The following is an 18,432-nucleotide window of genomic DNA, read 5'->3' as shown; positions in this document are numbered from 1 at the left end:
CGTGCACAGTTAACACAACCAGGCTTAGGGTCTTAGTTATGCTGATTTTCGATACAAACCAAAGGACAGATCACAGAGCTGCCATCATTATATGATACAGTCAATGTTTTATCTTCATTCATGAATATCATAGGATGTCTTTCACTTGATGACATTTTATTTTGATTTATATTTTGAAGGAAACAAGAAATGAGACCTTGTGTACATACACCTGGCAGAAAACTTGCCTTGCCATTAACACTAAAGTGTTCCAGAGTTCCCTCTGTGGTTCAGGGGGCTAAGAACCCGGCTGGTATCCATAAGGATGCAGGTTCCATCCCTGGCCTCACCCAGTGGGTTGGGATCTGCCATTGCCGTTGCCGTGAGCTGTGGTGTAGACCTGCAGTGGCAACTCTGATTTGACCTTAGCCTAGGAACTTTCATATGCTGCAGGTGTGGCCCTAAAAAGCAAAACAAACAAACAAAAAAAACCCTAAAGAGTCCTGAATGTGTTTGGGATTCTTTCTATTTTGTTATATGTCTCGCCTTTCAATGATATGGGTTTCATAAAAATATATATTTTAAAACTTTGGTAGTTAAATGTACTGAAGAGGCATCTATGGCTAAAGTATCACTGGTAGGAAAAGGTAAAATGTGAAACGTGGACCTGGCTCTTCTCGCAGTCATCCTGGGAGTGAGAGGAAGAGGGATGGATGCTGCTCCAGCGCCGGCTCATCTATAAAGTGCAATGAAAATAGTATACCTGGCCAGGATGTCTTTCCCCAAAGACGGATGACAAGATTCTCATTGGAAGATGCACCAGTTCTCCCTGGAAGTCAATACTTTTGTGATATGTGTAGCTCGGTGAGCGTGACATAGCTGAATCCTGATTTTGACATCGGTTGAAGCTCACGTGACTTCACTGAGAATGGGGTACACATAGATCTTGTGAGGCTGGTGGGCTTGGAAGAAGGCCAGGGCAGGACAGCTCACTGTTGCTGTATCTTGTCATCTGATGGGGCTGAACTGCAGAGCGACAGATGTTTTTCCCAGGATCAGACAGAAAGCTGGATCTCAGCTTTGTAGGCAGCACATGAGGAGATCTGAGAAAAATGAGGAGAGACAAGACTGGCCCTTTTGGTGTCTCTTGAAATAGTCGCCAGTGTGTATTTAGCTGGAGTTTACATGTCATTGGTGTCCCATTTGGCCAGGTCTATTGCCTTCCCTTTGCAGCTGTAGAAAATAACCACATTCTTCTCAGTGGCCCTGACTGGGGCTAACTGGGCCTAGTGGCCTGCAATCTATTTTTTATTTTTTCCTTTTAAGGGCTACACCTGCGGCATATGGAAGTTCCCAGGCTAGGGGCAGAATCAGAGCTGCAGCTGCCAGCCAACACCACTGCTCACAGCAAGCCAGATCCTTAACCTACTGAGGAAGGCCAGGGATTGAACCCACATCCTCATGAATACTAGCTGGACTCCTTATGGCTGAGCCATGACAGGAACTCCCCAGCAGCCCCCAATCTAAGTGACAGCTTATGCCTGGGAGGCTGGTGTCTCACCTGGAACGCATTTGGTCTCTCTCATGAATAAGGCTGAACTAATCAACTGCCCTCCCAGATTTGGGTGTGAAAAGCACACCGATTGGCCTCATTCTCTGCAGAATGTGAGCAGAGGACGTGGGACACTTAGGGCTGGAGCAGGCATCACCGACTGAAATGTGGTCAGAAACAAAGGGACATCTGGGAGAAGACGTGGGAAGTAGAGAAATCCCGAAGGATGATCACGCAGCTGCTGAAAGAGGGGATCCCGTGAGTCTGCAGGGAAGCTCCCCGGCAGCTTTCTGGCCCCAGTTCAGGGGTTACTATGGAAATCCGTGGCTGCTGGAAGCCTACCCCATAGTCACTGGGCCACTTTTCTTTACTAAAAAAATCTCACTTTGGTGTGAGTCACAGTGTGACCTGCTGAAAAGGTAGTTTCTTTAGTGGAGCGGTGAGCTGTGACCTCGTTGGTGGGGGTTGCTCAGTGAGGCCTCCAGGACGCGTACTAAGTGGACATGGGCCATTCTGCAGATGCTTCTCGCTTCCATTTGGGACCTAGACCTAGACGTGATGGCTGGAGCCAGAATCCTTGAGCAGCTGCCAAATCATTGCCAACCACAGTTCCCGGTTGAGTAAGTGGCACTTACTCAGATTTTCTCATAAATGTGGCCACACCAAAACCATACTCAACCCCGATTTCTTTGGGATTATTTGAGTGGGGCTGTGTGTCTTTTAACCCAGTAAGGACAACTAAAAACTGTTTAAACCATTAAAGCGTGAGGGTAATGTGTTGAACATTGGAAAATAGGTAGAATTTAGTAAAGTGCACAAAAGAAAAAAGAACGTTTTGAGGAATGGGAAAGAAAGAAATGTCAAACCTTTCCACAGTCACAAAGAGGACATTGCATTTACCCGTTGAGATGTTAGTGTTGTTTAAGAAAAGCTTGCTTGTATCCCAGAATGATTTAGAACCACTTCGCATTTGTAGAACACTTCCTCTTCAGGTCGCAAGGTCCCTGGTTCATCGTCATCCCTCCAAGCGTGTGACGACCCCTTTGCCAAGAAGCAGCTCTCCTGGGTGACCTGTCCCTCAGCACAGCCTTCCCCGCAGCCACCTTAGGGCCATGGGCCTCAGTGGACGGCATCTCGAAATGCAGGGGTCTCCAAATGCTGTCCATTCCTACTGTGCCCCTTGTAGATCAAACTACGATGTTGTAACCCAAAAGCCACACATTTAGAGGCGTGGAAACGGGACCTAATGAAGCAGCAGTGAAGCAGGAGGGGGGAAGGGAGGGGGAAAAGGAGGAGACAGATTCATACGGAATCTAGGAATCTATGAACAACTAACAAATAGCTCAAAACTCTGATCACTTTATGTGATGATAAACAGCTCTGCTCAGGGGATCCTGACTGTCTCGCTGTGTCCCATCCCATTACATAAACCGAGGATGATAACAGAGACACCGTCATCAAAAAATCATGTTTCTATGTGACCTATACAACTAGGGTGAGTGTGAATTTTTTTTTTTTTTTTTTTTTTTTTTGGCCATGCTTGTGGGGTGTGGAAGTTCCCTGGCCAGGGATCAAACCCATGCCACAGCAGTGCCTCGAGCTGCTGCAGTGACGAGGCTGGATCCTTAACCTGCTGCACCATGAGGGAACTCTGGAAGTGTGAAATCTTGTCTTAAATATATCTACTCAACATAAAATGAAATCAAAAGCAGAAAGTTGGAGAAGAAGCACTTTTGCCTAAACCCTTTTCACTTACCAGTGCTTTATAAATAAAAAGAAGGATTTTCGGTCCAAGGTCCAAGGACTGGCAGGAGCTGATACAAGTGGCGAGCCTTTGTTTTGAGGGGGTAAAAGCCTGGAGCACCCCAGCGGGCCCTGGGCAGAGGCCTGGGTGGAGCCTGCCTGCCATGGAGACACAGATCTCAGCTTTCTGCCCGGGTCTGTATCATCCAGAGACCTGAGCAGATGAGGCTGGTTACAAAGGCTTGTTGAGAAAGGCCTTGGGACTGCATCTTAAAGCCGCTGAGGGCCTTGGGGGTGGGGGTTGGGGGGAGAGAAGGCCTTTCCCGGCAAGTGTAGCGGGAAGTAAAGTGAACAGGACCTGGTGGGGTGTGGGCTGCTGGACAGTCACCCCAGCAAGGCAGGCGACAAGCTGGGATGCCATGGCCTGGGACCCTGAGCTGAGAGGGAGCAGGTGACCTCAGAGGATGAGGGGCTGGGGGATGGATCCCAGACGAGCAGAAGAGGAAAAGGGATGTTGTTCTGAGTGGATTAAGGGGAGGAGAGAGGAGTCGGGAAAAGAAAAGGCAGAGTCTGTAAACTGACTTTTCGCTTGGTCAGAGTGACACTGATGGGATGGAGGAGTGGGGGAGGGGCTGTTTGAGGGAGATGGGGGCTCCTGGGGACATTTCATATTTTAGTTGTCAAGGAGCATCCTTGATGCCCTCAGGGCCTAGCCCAGGATCCCGAGCCTTCCCCCACCTGTCCCTTCTGGATGCTCCGAGTGGTCACCCCCTCGACACGGAGCTGCACCGGAAGGGACAAGGTATGTCCACGGGAAGCCCAGCTCTGCAGCCTGGAGACCCTGTGCATCCCCGAGCTCAGGCCCAGGTGGTTGTCAGGGCTCAAGAGGGTCCTTGGCTCACAAAGGAGCTCAGCAAGGCAAGGGCACCGCCTCGACCACCGTCCTGGGGTGGGCAGGGACCCTCCTGCCTCGTGGCGGCCTCTGTGCCCAGGACCTGGTGCTGCAGCCTGGTGGGAGCTTCCTAAAACATGTGCCCAAGGATCCGAAACCTGGATTAGAAAGCTCCGTGACAGGGTTCTGGGGGGACGTGGGGGTAGCCAAGCCTTGTGAGTGAGAAAGAGGCCCCCATGTCGAGCAAACAGGTGTCAGAGTGGAAGGCGGCTCAGTCCTAGGGAAGAAAGAGCAGCGAACCCGAGTCGGGCCACCCCAGCTTTGCCTCCACTACGCCCCTCTGAAGAGCAGATGACAGGGCAGTTCACCCAGGTTTCCCAGGAAGCCTTCTGGAGCCGGAGCCCTCGCTGTGACACACTGGAAAGGTGTCATTCCACGTACAACGGATGATACTCTTAAAAACACAGTAGAGGAGTTCCTCTCGTGGCTCAGCAGTTAACCAACTGGACTAGTACCCATGAGGACAGGTGTTCGATCCATGGCCTCGTTCAGTGGGTTATGGATCCGGCATTGCTGTGAGCTCTGGTGTAGGTTGCAGACAAGGCTCGGATCCTATGTTGCTGTAGCTATGGTGTAGACCAAGAGCTACAGCTCCGATTCAACCCTTAGCCTGGGAACTTCCATGTGCTGAAGGTACATCCCTGAAAAGCAAAAACCAAATGCGAAAAAACACAGTCGAGTAGCAGTTTAAATAGTGAGACAAAATCTCACTTTTGCTGCAAGTCTTTCATTATCCCCCAGCTATCAGGGCCGGCTTGGGGACAATTGGTCACCTTGGACAATGGAGACCAGCTACAGGCTAAGTCCTTTGTGTCCACCAAGGGACTGGATAAGAAGGCAAAGAGTAAGACTTTGAAACAGTTTCTTGGACTGTCGTATTTTTGAAATGGTTCAGTGTAGTAGGCCAGCAACCATCAGTTAGAGATTACTTATGTGTCAACATTGTAAATCAAATTTACTACTTCAGTAAAACTTAAAAAAAAAAAAGAAAGCCTAGGTTAGCCAGAGCCACAAAAAAGGGGAAAAAATGGCTTGTGTGAGCTCTCCCGAGGGACCACACACCACTTTGCATGACACATTCCCTCTGATGCAGAGGTCTCCAAGAGACGGTGGTCAGCATCCTAGGAATCATCCAGGAGCCTCTGCGGGGTGATAGGAAGAAGTGGCCGTGCCTTATTTATATTTATTTTCTAGCTTCCAGAAATGAAGCTAGATCATCTTTTAATAGCATTTCGCCATTGGGGTGATGGCAGCTCTTGTACATCTTTCAGAAAATAATGCATGTATTAGGGGTGACCACACAGAAAAGTTAACGCCGAGGATGGCGGGAGGAGACGGGCTCGGAGGCTTCTATGTGGAGCAGAGAGAGGCAGCACGCTGTCCTGTAAGGGGCGGAGGATGAAGAAGTGGGGAGGAGCTTCTAATTCTCTCAGGTCCCTGGTTCCACTGTACAATAGGAGGTACCTTGCTTCTCCTCTCTGGTTCTGTCTCTTCCTGCATAAATGGATCCTATTTGAGGTTCCTTCCGAGTCTAACAAGGAATACAAACGCCACTGTTTATTTACCCTCAGAGGGCCTGTTTGGAGGCATTGGAATAAACTCAGGCTTTCAGAGTTTGCAGGTTCTGAATATGACAGGGTAGGGAAGCCAGCCAGAGCCGCGTGGCCGGTGGAAGCTGGAGAAGCAAAGCTGAACTGAAGTTGCTCCCACTCAGAAGGTTTCAGACACCCAGGCATCCAAACCAAGGGGACCTCAGCCCCGTGTTCCGTTCTGTTGTTTTTGACAGATGGTCTGGGTTGCAGTTTATAATGGGGGAGGGCAGAAGCAATTGTCTTCCAGGTTAGTAAATTCTCTGACTCAAGTGGTTTTGTTTTGTTTTTATCGACGTATAGTTGATTTGCAATGTTGTGTTAGTTTCAGGTATATAGCAAAGTGATTCAGATACATACATAGGTTTATGTATATATACATATTTTTTTCTTTTTCAGATTCTTTTCCATGGTAGGTTATGGCAGGACATAGAATAATACAGTCTAGTTCCCTGTGGTTATGTATTTTATATGCAGTAGTGTGTATCTGCTAATCGCCAGTTCCCAGTTTATCTTCCCTTTTGGTAACTGTATTTAGTTTTCTGTATCTATGAGTCTGTTTCTATTTTTTTTTAAATGAGTTATTTGTATCTTTCTTTAGCTTCTATATATATAAGGGATCCTATGGTATTTGTCTTTCTCTTTCTGACTTACTTCACTTAATATGATAATTTCTAGGTCTATCCAAGTTGCTGCAAATGGCATTGCTTAACCCTTTTTATGACTGATTAATAGTCCATTGCAGATATGTACTGCACCTTTTTTATCCATTCATATGTCGGTGGACACAGGTTCTTCCACGTCCTGGCTATTGTAAGTACTGCTGTAATGAACAAGGAGGTTCGTGTTTCTTTTCAAATTAAAGATTTTCTCTTTTCCAGATATATACCCAAGAGTAGGATTGCTATATCATAGGGTAACTGTATTTTTAAATTTTTAAGTAACTTCCATACTGTTTCCCATAGTGGCTGCACCAATTTCCATTTCTGCCAACAGAGGAGGAGGTGTCCCTTTTCTCCACATCCTCTCCAGCATTTATTACTTTTTGATGATGGCCATTCTGACTGGTGTCAGGTGATATCTCACCGTTGTCTTGATTTGCATTTCTCTAATAATTAGTCAAACTCAAGCGTGGTGGAGTCCTTAAAAAATATTGCCATTTCAGTTGACAAAGTTCTTTCACTGCAAAATATAAACATACAGTGTGAACACAGATAGCATTTCATGAAACACGAATCTGGTTTTCAAACATACCAGATAAACTTTGAAATCAAAATAACAGACTTCTGGACCCACTCCCCAAAATACTGAGGTATATTTGGGATGAGGACTAGAAACTAAATATATTTGCTGTTGTCGTCGTCTTTTTTTTTTTTTTTTTTTTTTTTTTTTTTTTTTTTTTTTTTTTTTTAGGGCTGCACCCACAGCATATGGAGGTTCCCAGGCTAGGGGTCAAATCAGAGCTGTAGCTGCTGGACTACACCACAGCCATAGCAACACGGAATCCAAGCCACATCTGTGACCTACACCACAGCTCATGACAATGCTGGATGCTTAACCCACTGAGCAAGGCCAGGATCAAACCCGCAACCTAATGATTCCTAGTCAGATTCGTTTCTGCTGAGCCATGATGGGAACTCCCCTAGAAGCTATATTTTTGATCACTGTATCCAGCTGATTCAGAGGCTGTGGGGCCACAGACCAGCTTCTGAGACCCATGGCCCCGGGTCTGTAAGGGAATCACACCAAACAAAAGTCAACTTGGTCCGAAATAAGTGTCTTGGCCCCAGTAATAAGAATAAGCACAGCCTTGTCTTGCCATATCTTTGATTTTTCATTAAGTAAATCACTCACTCAGTGATTTTTCCATGGGGAGGGGGTGGTGAGAAAAATAAAGAAAAATGGGAAACCCTATAGGCCAGTAAATAATGAGCGGAGTATTTAACAGGGTTCTAACACTGTCTTAATCTCTCAGTCCATTTTATTTTCTGGAAAGTGGAGCCATAGCCCTGCGGGCTGCCAGGCCACCAATCTCATGATACACGATGATGCAAATGATGGCAGTCCTGGAACGATGGGCAGGTGTGAATGCCATTTGAGCTTTGTGTGTTTGCAATTTTTACCTGCGAGATGAGGCGATGGGAACCCTCATCCTTGCTTCCTAAGGGTGCTGTTTTCCTTAATTAACGTGTGCAAAGCTTTGGGAGAGCTCTGACTTAAATTAACTGGCATTAAAACTGGCCTCCAATGATATGAAAGAGAGAAAAGAAAAGGAGAAACCAGGACAGTTTGCTATATGCTTTAACGTAGAAGATAAAACAGAAGATGGAGAAGTTCTGCAAGAGAAAAAGGATGTGTCCCACATTATCTCAGGGAACAGATTAAAAAAAACCCAAAAAACAGCAAATACACAACTAGCCCCTGTATAACATAGGGCAAAAGTTATCTTCTGGATACTAGAGATTGTTGATGAAAGGCTTCCTGGAAGTGGAATGTCGATGGAGGTACATAAAGGAGACAGGGTGAATGAGGGGAGGTGGTACCCCACCCCTATTGTGTAAATGATTTAACTCATCACTGATGGGATGGGATTAAGGCTCTGTCACTTATCATTTATGGTGACACCTACTAGATACTTTATATCAGATCGATGTCTTATGTCTTCTTCTAGATTATAATTGAAGATCTTTGATTTCTTCCACAAAACCTGTCATAGTGGGTCCTTAGGGAGAGTTGTAAGAATGCATTTTGGGGACCACAAAGCATAACCACGCTATCTTGATCTAAACAAATCTAGGGTAGCCATGAAGGTGGGATACGTAGTAATGGCTTTGATGTGGGCAATTTTGGAATTCAGGTAATTGCACGTGTCCTGGTGTCCTGGCTTGTCTGGGACTGAGTTGTTTCCTGTGACATGGGAATTCCAGGGCTGAAATCCAGAAAGCCCCAGGCAAACCAGAGTAAGTTCGCCTCCATTGGTAATAATGAACCGTATTCATTCAATCTAAACATGTGGCCAGGAGGGGCATAAAAAAGTCAGTGGTTGTTAGAACAGAATCTTATCTTGTTAGGATAGAGACACAGTTTCAGGGCACCCAGAACTGTCTTGCACTGGGTTTTCCAACAATAAGAGCTACAAATAGTAACTAACTTTTATGTGCTGGACATTGTGTATATATTCTAACTATAGCTTTATAACATACAATTATATATGTTATATGTATAACCTTTATCGGAAAACTTTACTGAAATTTCCCATCTGTACAACACTGGTATTACTCAGTTTTATAGAAGAAGCTGGACAGCTTGACTCACCCAAGGAGCACAAACAATCAAGGGGCAAGACCAGAGCCCAGCCCTATGGCTTCTTAAGTCAACAGCGTGCCTGTCCCTGTGCCCCAGTCAATACTCTAGCTGTTGTGATTATGTTACATCCTTCTTGAAAACTTTCTATGGCTGTTGTATTTTTTTGCACTTATGATGTTTTAAGTTCTTAACAAGCATTTGTGAAATGAATGGATGAGTTGAAAAACACCATGGCTCCCTCTCATTACAGAGAAGTAAATTCCAAGGGAAAGGAGGGGCTGGGTCTTGTCTTATAACTGAGAGGTTGTTGAATGACTTACAGAAGGATGTGCGCCCGGGTGAGTGTGATTGCTAATTACGCGAACCGCTGTCAACCACAGCACTTCCTCTAATAGAAAGGGCCAACCAAATGCTTTGAGAGAAGATATTGGGGAACAAAAAGCTAATCCTGGATGGATTAATTTTTTTCAAGTACTTTATTATTTTTTTCCTTTCTTTTAAAGCCCACACCCATAGCCTATGGGAGGTCCCAGGCTAGGGGTTGGATTGGAGATGCAGCTGCCGGTTCACACCACAGCCAAGGCCACACTGGGTCAGAGCCACATCTGCAATCTATGTTGCAGCTTATGGCAACGCCAGATCCATAACCCACCGAGCAAGGCCAAGGATTGAACCACATTATCATGGACACTAGGTCAGGTTCTTAACCTGCTGAGCCACAGTGGGAACTCCAATTTTTGTGAGTACTTGATGGGGCTAAGGGATGCCCAAACAGCCGATAAAACATTATTCTTTGGTGTGTGTGTAAGGGCTTTATGGGACGAAATCAGCATTTGAAACCGTGGACGAGGTCAAGAACTGCCCTCACCAGCTCTCTGAGGCCCCCCCACCAGAGAATGAAAAGACCAGGAAGACGGGACTACTTTCTGCCTGTCTTGGTGCTGGCTCGTCCATCTTCTCCGCCCTTGGTCTTCCAAGGCCAGTTCTTGGGCCTTTGGACTTGAGGATTAGCGCCAGCAGCTTCCCTGTTTTTCAGGCCTTTGTCCTCAGCGTGAATTGTATCACCAGCTCTCCTGGTCTCCAGCGTGCAAAGGGCGGATGGTGGATGGTGTTCTCAGCTTCCGTGGTCACAGGAGCCAGTTCCCACATTGAACCTTCTCTTGCATCTCTCCACGTGTCCTCCTGGAGAACCTGACTATGGAGACCCCACTCCTCCTCCCAAGCCCTAATGCCCATAATGCTTTTCTCCCACTTCCAACTAATCCCATTCCTGAAATCTCCAAACCAGGGCACGCACAATAATTGACAGAGAATCAGCAAGTCTGACTAATTATTAGAGAAAAAATTTCAATTTTTTCTTCTTAGTATTTTAAGCTTGATTTTTTTTTTCTAAGAGGTAGGACTTCAAATAGGCTGAGCAAAGAGAACAATTATACGGCTCTATTTTAGTGATGAACGGTTGTTCTATTAGCTTCGAGTGTTTTTTTTTCTTCTTTTTTGTTGGTTATTTTTCTTTTTGTTTGTAAAGGCTTCTAATAATATTAAGAATGAAAGATACTGTGTAATGAATCTTATGATATTTAATGAATTTGCATAATTAATATTTTGCAAACAAAACATATAAAAATCATTCATTTTCTAGATGGAAAAATATTAACATATTAACATAGCCATATATTTATTATGCCATAGACAGAAAATTAGTATTGCATACATAATGTAGGTAAGAAAATATGATGGTTTACAATAGAAACATAAAAACATTCATGATTGCCCACATAATTCTGTTTGAACTTCTCTAATTATTCCACAAAAAGTCATAAGAAACAGCAGACACTGAGCATTAAGTAATGACCTGGTGCCAAATGTGACTGTTGCTACTTTTGAAATAGTTGATTTTCCCATTAGCAAAATTCAAAAAAACCCTAATAAAATATTTACTAGCTATTACTTTTCGTGACCTATTAGTGGAGTTCACTAATGGACTCAGGCTTTCTAAACTGAAATTCACATCTATATTTTTTTTTTAGCATCTAAGCCAGGAGCCCTCCTATGTCTGCAATATCTTCAGAATTATTTTCTCATGTGCTTTTCAAGGTCATATCTGGCCTTGACCCCTAGGCACTGTCAGGCAGCACATATAGCAAATAGCCAAAGGCTCTTAGGTGCAAGCAGAAGAAATGAAAAGAAGACAAATGTACCGACCCACAGAATCTTCTGGAAGGCTGCAGAACACTGTTTGGAAACAGAGAAATAAGGAAGGCTGAGCAGCAGCTGGCACTAAGCCCCAAAGCCACACCACAAAGGCCACCCAGTGGGGCCGTCGAGGCTGCTTCAGGAAACATAAGCTCTTCCATGAGCCTTCTGTGTCAGCACAGTACACGGGACAAGTCCCCGGACCCCAGAGCTGCGACTTCCCCAGAAACACTCCATCACCACCGCACCCAGGGCATAGCTCCTCAGTTAGGCTTCTGAGGTCAGAACAGCTGCATCTAGTTGAGCGAGAGTGTTGGTCTCCATCTTTTTCAGCTTCTGCAGTGAGAGGCAGCAGGTAGGATATTTCCCAAAGATGGGAGAGGACTTCAACGCTGGGAGAAATAAACAAATGCCACATACATACATTTGTGTGTGTGTAACTGCACACACACAAACACACAGATACAGGTGATTAGAGATACATGATTTATACCATTATTTGCCAGGTTTCTGTATCAGTTTTTTTTTTTTCTTCTATCTGTATGAAGAATTTGGCACTCTTTCTTTATGGTTTTAATAGAGTTTACCTGGCACCAGAAATCTTCAACGAAACTCTTTTACTATTTGAGGTGGCTTGAAAGGAGAGAAATAAAAGTCAATGAAATTATTTTGGTGTCTTTTGAATACATACATTATAGAGACTTTTGGAAAGTAGGAAGTTGTAGATTATAAAGTTAAAAAAACCCCCACAATTACACTCTCTGTACTGACCACTGTTAAACACTGATGTAGGTCTCGTTGTCTCTCTCCACACACATACACACACACACACACACAGAGTATTTTACAAAATTAGCAGCATGCTAAATATTGTTTTACATCTTTTGCTTTTAATCTAATATTATAGAGTAGGTTTTGATATTGTTCATTTTTTAAAAGAATGGTTTCAAAAGATTAACCTAATATGTTTACACTCTGATTTAGTTAATCTTTCCTCTGTTGCTAGGCAATAGATTTTACAAAGAGGTGTTTTTTCACGTTTTCTCATCCCGGAGAAACTTCCAGAATAGTTTGGTGATGCTCACTCATCACAGGGGTCTGCAGCTTCCAGCCCAGGACCACACGGTGGTCCCTGGCGGGGCAGCAAAGCTTCCTTGGGCTCACTCTGACTTTTGTGCTTGACCCACAGGGGTTCTGTTTGACATATTATCGATCAAATCATGATTCAATTCGCTAACAAAATCAGGAGGAGGACGGCAGGAAAGCGGGGTGAAAAAATGTGTGGTTTATTTGGTGAACACAGGAGTTCACTCTGTAGCTTTGAAAATACTTGATGGGCGAAGTTTATGGTGAGAAAACTTGGGCAGAAGCTCAGGTGTAGTAAGCAGCGTTTTACAGGAGGACTTGGCTCCCTCCATGGGGCAGTCCCTTCATATTTATCCAAATTTGTTTTAAGTTCTAGCTCTGCCCCAGTGCCCCAGTAAGACCCTGACCATCTCGGAGTCTTGTTGACCCTCCACTAAAAGAAGGCACTGAGATAGCTACACCGTGTGCAGCTGTGGTGACCTTGAGAAAACCCTGCTGGGACTGAGGGTCTTGCCATTCAGTGCTGGGTGCAGGTCCCACATGCAGAGACCCAAGATGGAAGATCTTCAAGTTGCTTGGTCAGGACCCCATCCTGAAGACACCCCAGCACGTGAAGAGTCAGAAACCACAAACCTGACCTCTGCAGACCCAGAAAACAATGGACGGCACACCTTTGAGTCAAAAAACGTGTTTTGCAAGGTGGATAGGGACCAAGGTGCCTCTACACAACAAAACAACCTCAGACCGGAAGATGGGTTTATACTGATGCTTCTGTTCCTTAAGGCTCCTCTTCCTGGGAAGTTATTTCTCTAACCTCTGCTCCTGCACTTGCTGAGCTCAACCCAGCACCTGTGGAGGGAACTGTGAGGTGCTGGCTTCCTACTTGCCTGAGGTTCTGACAATCAAAACAGGTCAAGCAAAGCCCACTTCTTGTGGACCTGGCTTCCAGAAGCTTCTTCAGTTCTCAGTCACATTGCCTCTAATCTTGGGAAAAGTCTAACAACCTTTTTTATTTAGGGCCACAGCATATGGAAGTTCCCAGGTTAGGGGTCAAATCGGAGCTGCAGCTGCCAGCCTAGGCCATAGCCACAGCAACGCCAGCTCCAAGCCAAGTCTGTGACCTAGACCCCAGCTGGGGCCACACTGGATCCTTAACCCACTGGGCGAGGCCAGGGATAGAACCTGAGTTCTCCTGGACAGTAGTGGGGTTCATTTCTGCTGAGCTGTGTCGGGAACTCTAAATCTAACCATCTCAAGTGTCTCATTCAGACAGCATGTTTATTGCGGACGTCCTTGTGACAAGTTCCATGTTGGGCTCTGAAAACAGCAAAGAGAAAAAGAAAGTTCTTCTCATGGAACTAGTATGGGAGATGATAAATAAATAAACACCCGAACAGCCAGCAATGAAGGAGACTGAAGTAGGGTTTGTGCAAAGGAGGGCAGGCTTTGCTGTGGAACACAGGGCTATCAGACGGTCAGGGAAGGTCCCTTTGGGGGACACTGGCGCAGAGACCTGAGTGGAGGGTGGGTCCAAGCCCTAACGGTTGTTGGTGGAAGAGCCAGGGAGAGGGGCCAGTGAGCACAAAGGCCCTGGGGCAGAAATGGTCGTGCCTCTGGGAGAAATAGCGAAGACAGCTCTCCAGACTAGAAATAACACATGGGGAGGTAGGCTCTCACTAGGAAGGGAAATAAACAAAAAAACCCTTTGAGGAAGGAGCTAGAACTGCCAAACGTAGGGAGTTCCCTTTGTGGCTCAGCAGTTAATGAACTGGACTAGGATCCATGAGCATTCAGGTTTGATCCCTGGCCTCACTCAGTGGGTTAAGGATCTGGCGTTGCCATGAGCTGTGGTGTAGGTGGCAGATGCGGCATGGATCCAGCATTGCTGTGGTTGTGGCGTAGGTCGGCAGCTGTAGCTCTGATTCGACCCCTAGCCTGGGAACCTCCATGTGCTGCAGGTGTGGTCCTAAAAAGAAAAACAAACAAACAAATAAACAAATAACCTAGAACTGTCAAACGCAGACTTCATAGCCTAGCACGGATAGCGACTTAGAGCCACTGAGGGTCTAAGCTGTGGGTCTAAATTGTTCCACGGACCTCCTGTCCCTCTGCAGGATTCACTTTATTGTACACGGTTCAATACATGGTTGATGCCCGAGGATAAAGCTACCTTGTTAATATCAGTTTATATTTATAAGCAGCACTCAATTCATTTCACTTCTAAAAGCATCTATTCAGCTCTTACTACGTAGGAGACAGTAGGCCGGACTTGGGGAATGAAATATGAATAATTTAGTGCCATCCCCCTCCAGGGATCACTGTCTTGCTGCAGAGAAGCATGGAGCACCCCGTGCCTTGATTAAGAAAGTAAGGAGATGCTGTATGTGTCGTAGAAAGTTCTCTACCCAATGTGGTTTCGCTTCTATTTAAATTTCTTGATGCTGAAAGGATTATCTTAAATTGCTGGAAAATTCTCCGACACGGAAATCCTTAATTCCCGACAGCGCCCGCTTAGGCGTATTTGTACGTACATATACCCCATTATACACACAAACCAGTATTACACAGCATTGCAATAATTTCTGAACAACGTCTCCAAATTGATGAAATGCATCCAAATGACGGATCGGCAGCAGCAATCGGCTTCTGCTGTACCACCAATGGGCTTCTTGAGCTGCTTCTGAAAGCTCCCAGTCTGGCAAGGAGATTGGCCTTTGGAGCACGGCTGGGTCCCCCAGGGCTAGGTGTCCTGGCTCTGCTCCAACACTCGGTGCCCCCTTTCCTTCCCTGACAAGGAGGTGGGCAGTTTTAGAGTTAAGCCCTTGGAGGGTGGAGTTGAGAGGGGTGGAGTCGAGGCCCTGGCTGGAGCCTCTGGGGACAGCTCGCCACCCCACTCATCAAGGCCCTTCCTGGTCAACTGGGCAACGCCTCCCTTTAAAGGATGCAGTCTATTTTCTCACTCCTGGAGCCAGGCTTTCCCACAACTTGCTTTGGCCTCAGCGTGCAATGGCAACGACACTGTACTGGCTCCCAGTCTGGTCTTAGGAGGTCATGCTTGCCCTCTGGAAACTTTGCCCAGTCATCCTGTAGACAAGGCCAGAGCTCATGAGCCCACAAAAGCACAGAGTACAGGTTGTCCCAGCTGAGGCCCCAGACAGGAAAGCCCAGCCAAGGTCTTCAGGCCTGACTCACAGCTAACCTGTGAAAGAGCCTTCAGAGGCCAGAAGAACCACCCAGCTGAGCCCACCCTGAACTGCTGACCCAACCAACCCCCAAACGTGAGGCAAGTTCAAGGTTTGTTTGTTTATTTACTTATTTATTTATTTAGCTTTTTAGGGGTGCACCTGAGGCATATGGTAGTTCCCAGGCTAGAGGTTGAATCAGAGCTGCAACTTCCAACCTACACCACTGCTCATGGCAATGCCGGATCCTTAACTTGCTGGGTGAGGCCAGGGATCGAACTGCATCCTCAGGGATATTAGTCGGGTTAGTAACCTGCTGAGCCACACCGGGAACTCCTGAGCCCAGTGCAAGGTGATTGGTTGGTTGAAGCTACCAAGTGTTTTATTGTGGTCGTTATGCAAGGAAAGCTTATGGAGGAAGCCTCTGTGCAGAAATACATCCTGTAGACATACCATGCCCATCTAGGTCCGTCTAAGTCTGAGAAAGGGATGCGGGGCAAGAGGACCAGCATAAATGTACACTCAGATGCAAACTGGCAGAAAATAAAAACCGGCCCAGACAACGAAACAACAGCCATGCAAATCTCGTCCCTGAAATACTTAAAAAATTGTGTCAAGTATGTTGATTCATTTATATTCACCATCTGAATACCTGGATGGGGGCTGGACGCAGCAGGCAGAACCAGAGATCTGGTGCCTGGGGTTGGAGGAGGAAACTGTGTCAGGCTGTGGCTGGGGTAGCATTTGCTTTTCTTTCCTTTTCTTTCCTCTATTTTAGCTGCCCCGAAGCATAAGGAGTTCCCAGGCCAGGGATCAGATCTGAGACACAGTTGTGACAACCATGTAGGCTCCTTTAACCCACTGCAAAGGGTCAGGGATCAAACCTGCTTCCTGGCACTGCAGAGACGCTGCCAATCCCACTGTGCCACAGAGGGAACTCCAGCATTTTCTTATATGTGATTTTAAGTGTGTTAAGTGTTTTCTTATATGTTATTTTATGTTAAGTGAAACATAACTTGGAGGTAAAAAAAAAAGTCTGGAATCTGCATCCCTCCTTTTCAGACACTCGGCGAGATTCATGCAGTTTCCGGGATGGCACTCTCCTGCTTCCTGCTGGCAAGTTTGCACAGACCTGGGTGTCCAGGCTAGATTTTGCGTCTGTCTTTGGCGTTGTCTCTGACCCTATGGTGACATCTGTGCTGTTTCTTTCCCCTCCTCCTCATTAATAGCATTTCCTGGTCCCAAGAAATCTGCCTTGGAATTCGTTCTTTTTAAGTCGCTGGCTTGAAGCTGCCCCTCTAGATTGGGCTTAATCGGACTACAAGACCTGGGGATAGGATGAAAAAACATCAGGCAAGGATCAAGTTTGGGAGTTCCCTGGTGGTTCAGGGGGTTGAGGGCCAGGGGTTGTCATTGCTGGGGCTCAGGTCGCAGCAGTGGCTTGGATTTCATCCCTGGTCTGAGAGCTTCTGCATGCTGTGGGCATGGCCAAAAATAAATAAGTAAATAAAGTCAAGTTTATCATTTTCCTACTAAAGCTGACTTTCTTGTATCAGTACAGATTTATAAAACCCTCTGCTAGGCAGAGATGAGTCATGTGTAAATGAAATCAAATTGTCACACTTGTCATACTTGGGAAGTGGTTTGAGACCGAGGTTGGGTGACAGCTGGAACCCTTCAGAGATCAGAGAGCCACCCTTTCCCCTTGAAGGGCAGGGTCCCCCAGAGATGCTGTCGCTGCAGTGACAGCCCAGCTGTCTAAGGGGGCAATTCGTGCACACGGTGGGGATGAAAATGGGACAGCGGGGACTCAACGGGGATCACATCACTGCCTTCCCCTCAAATGCAGCCCCGTGAGGAACTTGACCTCATCCAGAAAAGAAGCAGGGCCTGTGCCCTAAATAAATCATTTCCCAAAGGGAAAAATTGGCACCAGAGCTAGTGTTTCCTTACGATACAATGGTTACCATATTGCCTGAGTCAGCATTGCCAGAGGGTTTTTTCCTTGTGGAAACGGTGACAGGTGACAGAAATTGTTAGAGGGTTCCATTCTGGAGTTCCCACTGCGGCACAAAGGATCAGCAGTGTTTCTGCAGCACGAGGTCGCCAGCTCCATCCCCAGCCTGGCACAGTGGGTTAAAGGATCCAGTGTTGCTGCAGCTCCTGCTTAGGTCACAACTGCTGCTTGGGGATCTGATCCTTGATCCAGGAACTCCACATGCAGAGAGTCAGGCAAAAAAGGAAAAAAAAATGAAGCATATTATTCCTATTTAAGCTTATTTAAAACATGCCTGTGCAATTTAAATATTAAGTGATGTGATATGAAAGGAGCCATCCTCAGATTCTTTGCGATGAAATTTTCCAATTTGTAGCACAAAGTTTTCAGAAAAAGCCAATGAAGTCAAAGTTTTCTAACTTTCTTCTCGTCAGAACCTTTACCTGAATCAATCAGGATAAGCTGTGGCATGATGACAAAAAACAAACGAACAAGTGAAAACCAACCAACCAACCAACAATAAAGGACCCCTGGATCCTCGGTGTCCCAAAACAACCTTTATTTCTGGCTCACATCCTGCATGATTCTCATCAGCCAGGGCCACTAGTCTACACGTCACCCCAGGACCCAGGCTAGAACTGGGAACTTTGCTGGTTATTCCAGAAAGCCTGGAGCACCAGCAAATATGCTTGGCTAGAAATTCCACACTCCAAGTCTTCCCACACATCATTGGCTAAAACTAGTCACATGACCCCACACAGCCACAGGGGTCCAGGAAGTGCAAGTCTCTGATCAGAGGTCCAAAGCTTCATGTATTTTTCTTTTTTCTTTTTCGTTTTGGCCACCCCCGT

Source organism: Sus scrofa, chromosome 3, assembly GCF_054392235.1.
Source record: "Sus scrofa isolate SSC_HxYL_T2T_F1_AM1 chromosome 3, Sscrofa_HxYL_maternal_Yorkshire_Landrace_v2.0, whole genome shotgun sequence".
Taxonomy (NCBI): domain Eukaryota; kingdom Metazoa; phylum Chordata; class Mammalia; order Artiodactyla; family Suidae; genus Sus; species Sus scrofa.
The sequence above is the reverse complement of the archived record's forward strand: the minus strand, read 5'-3'. Positions refer to the sequence as shown.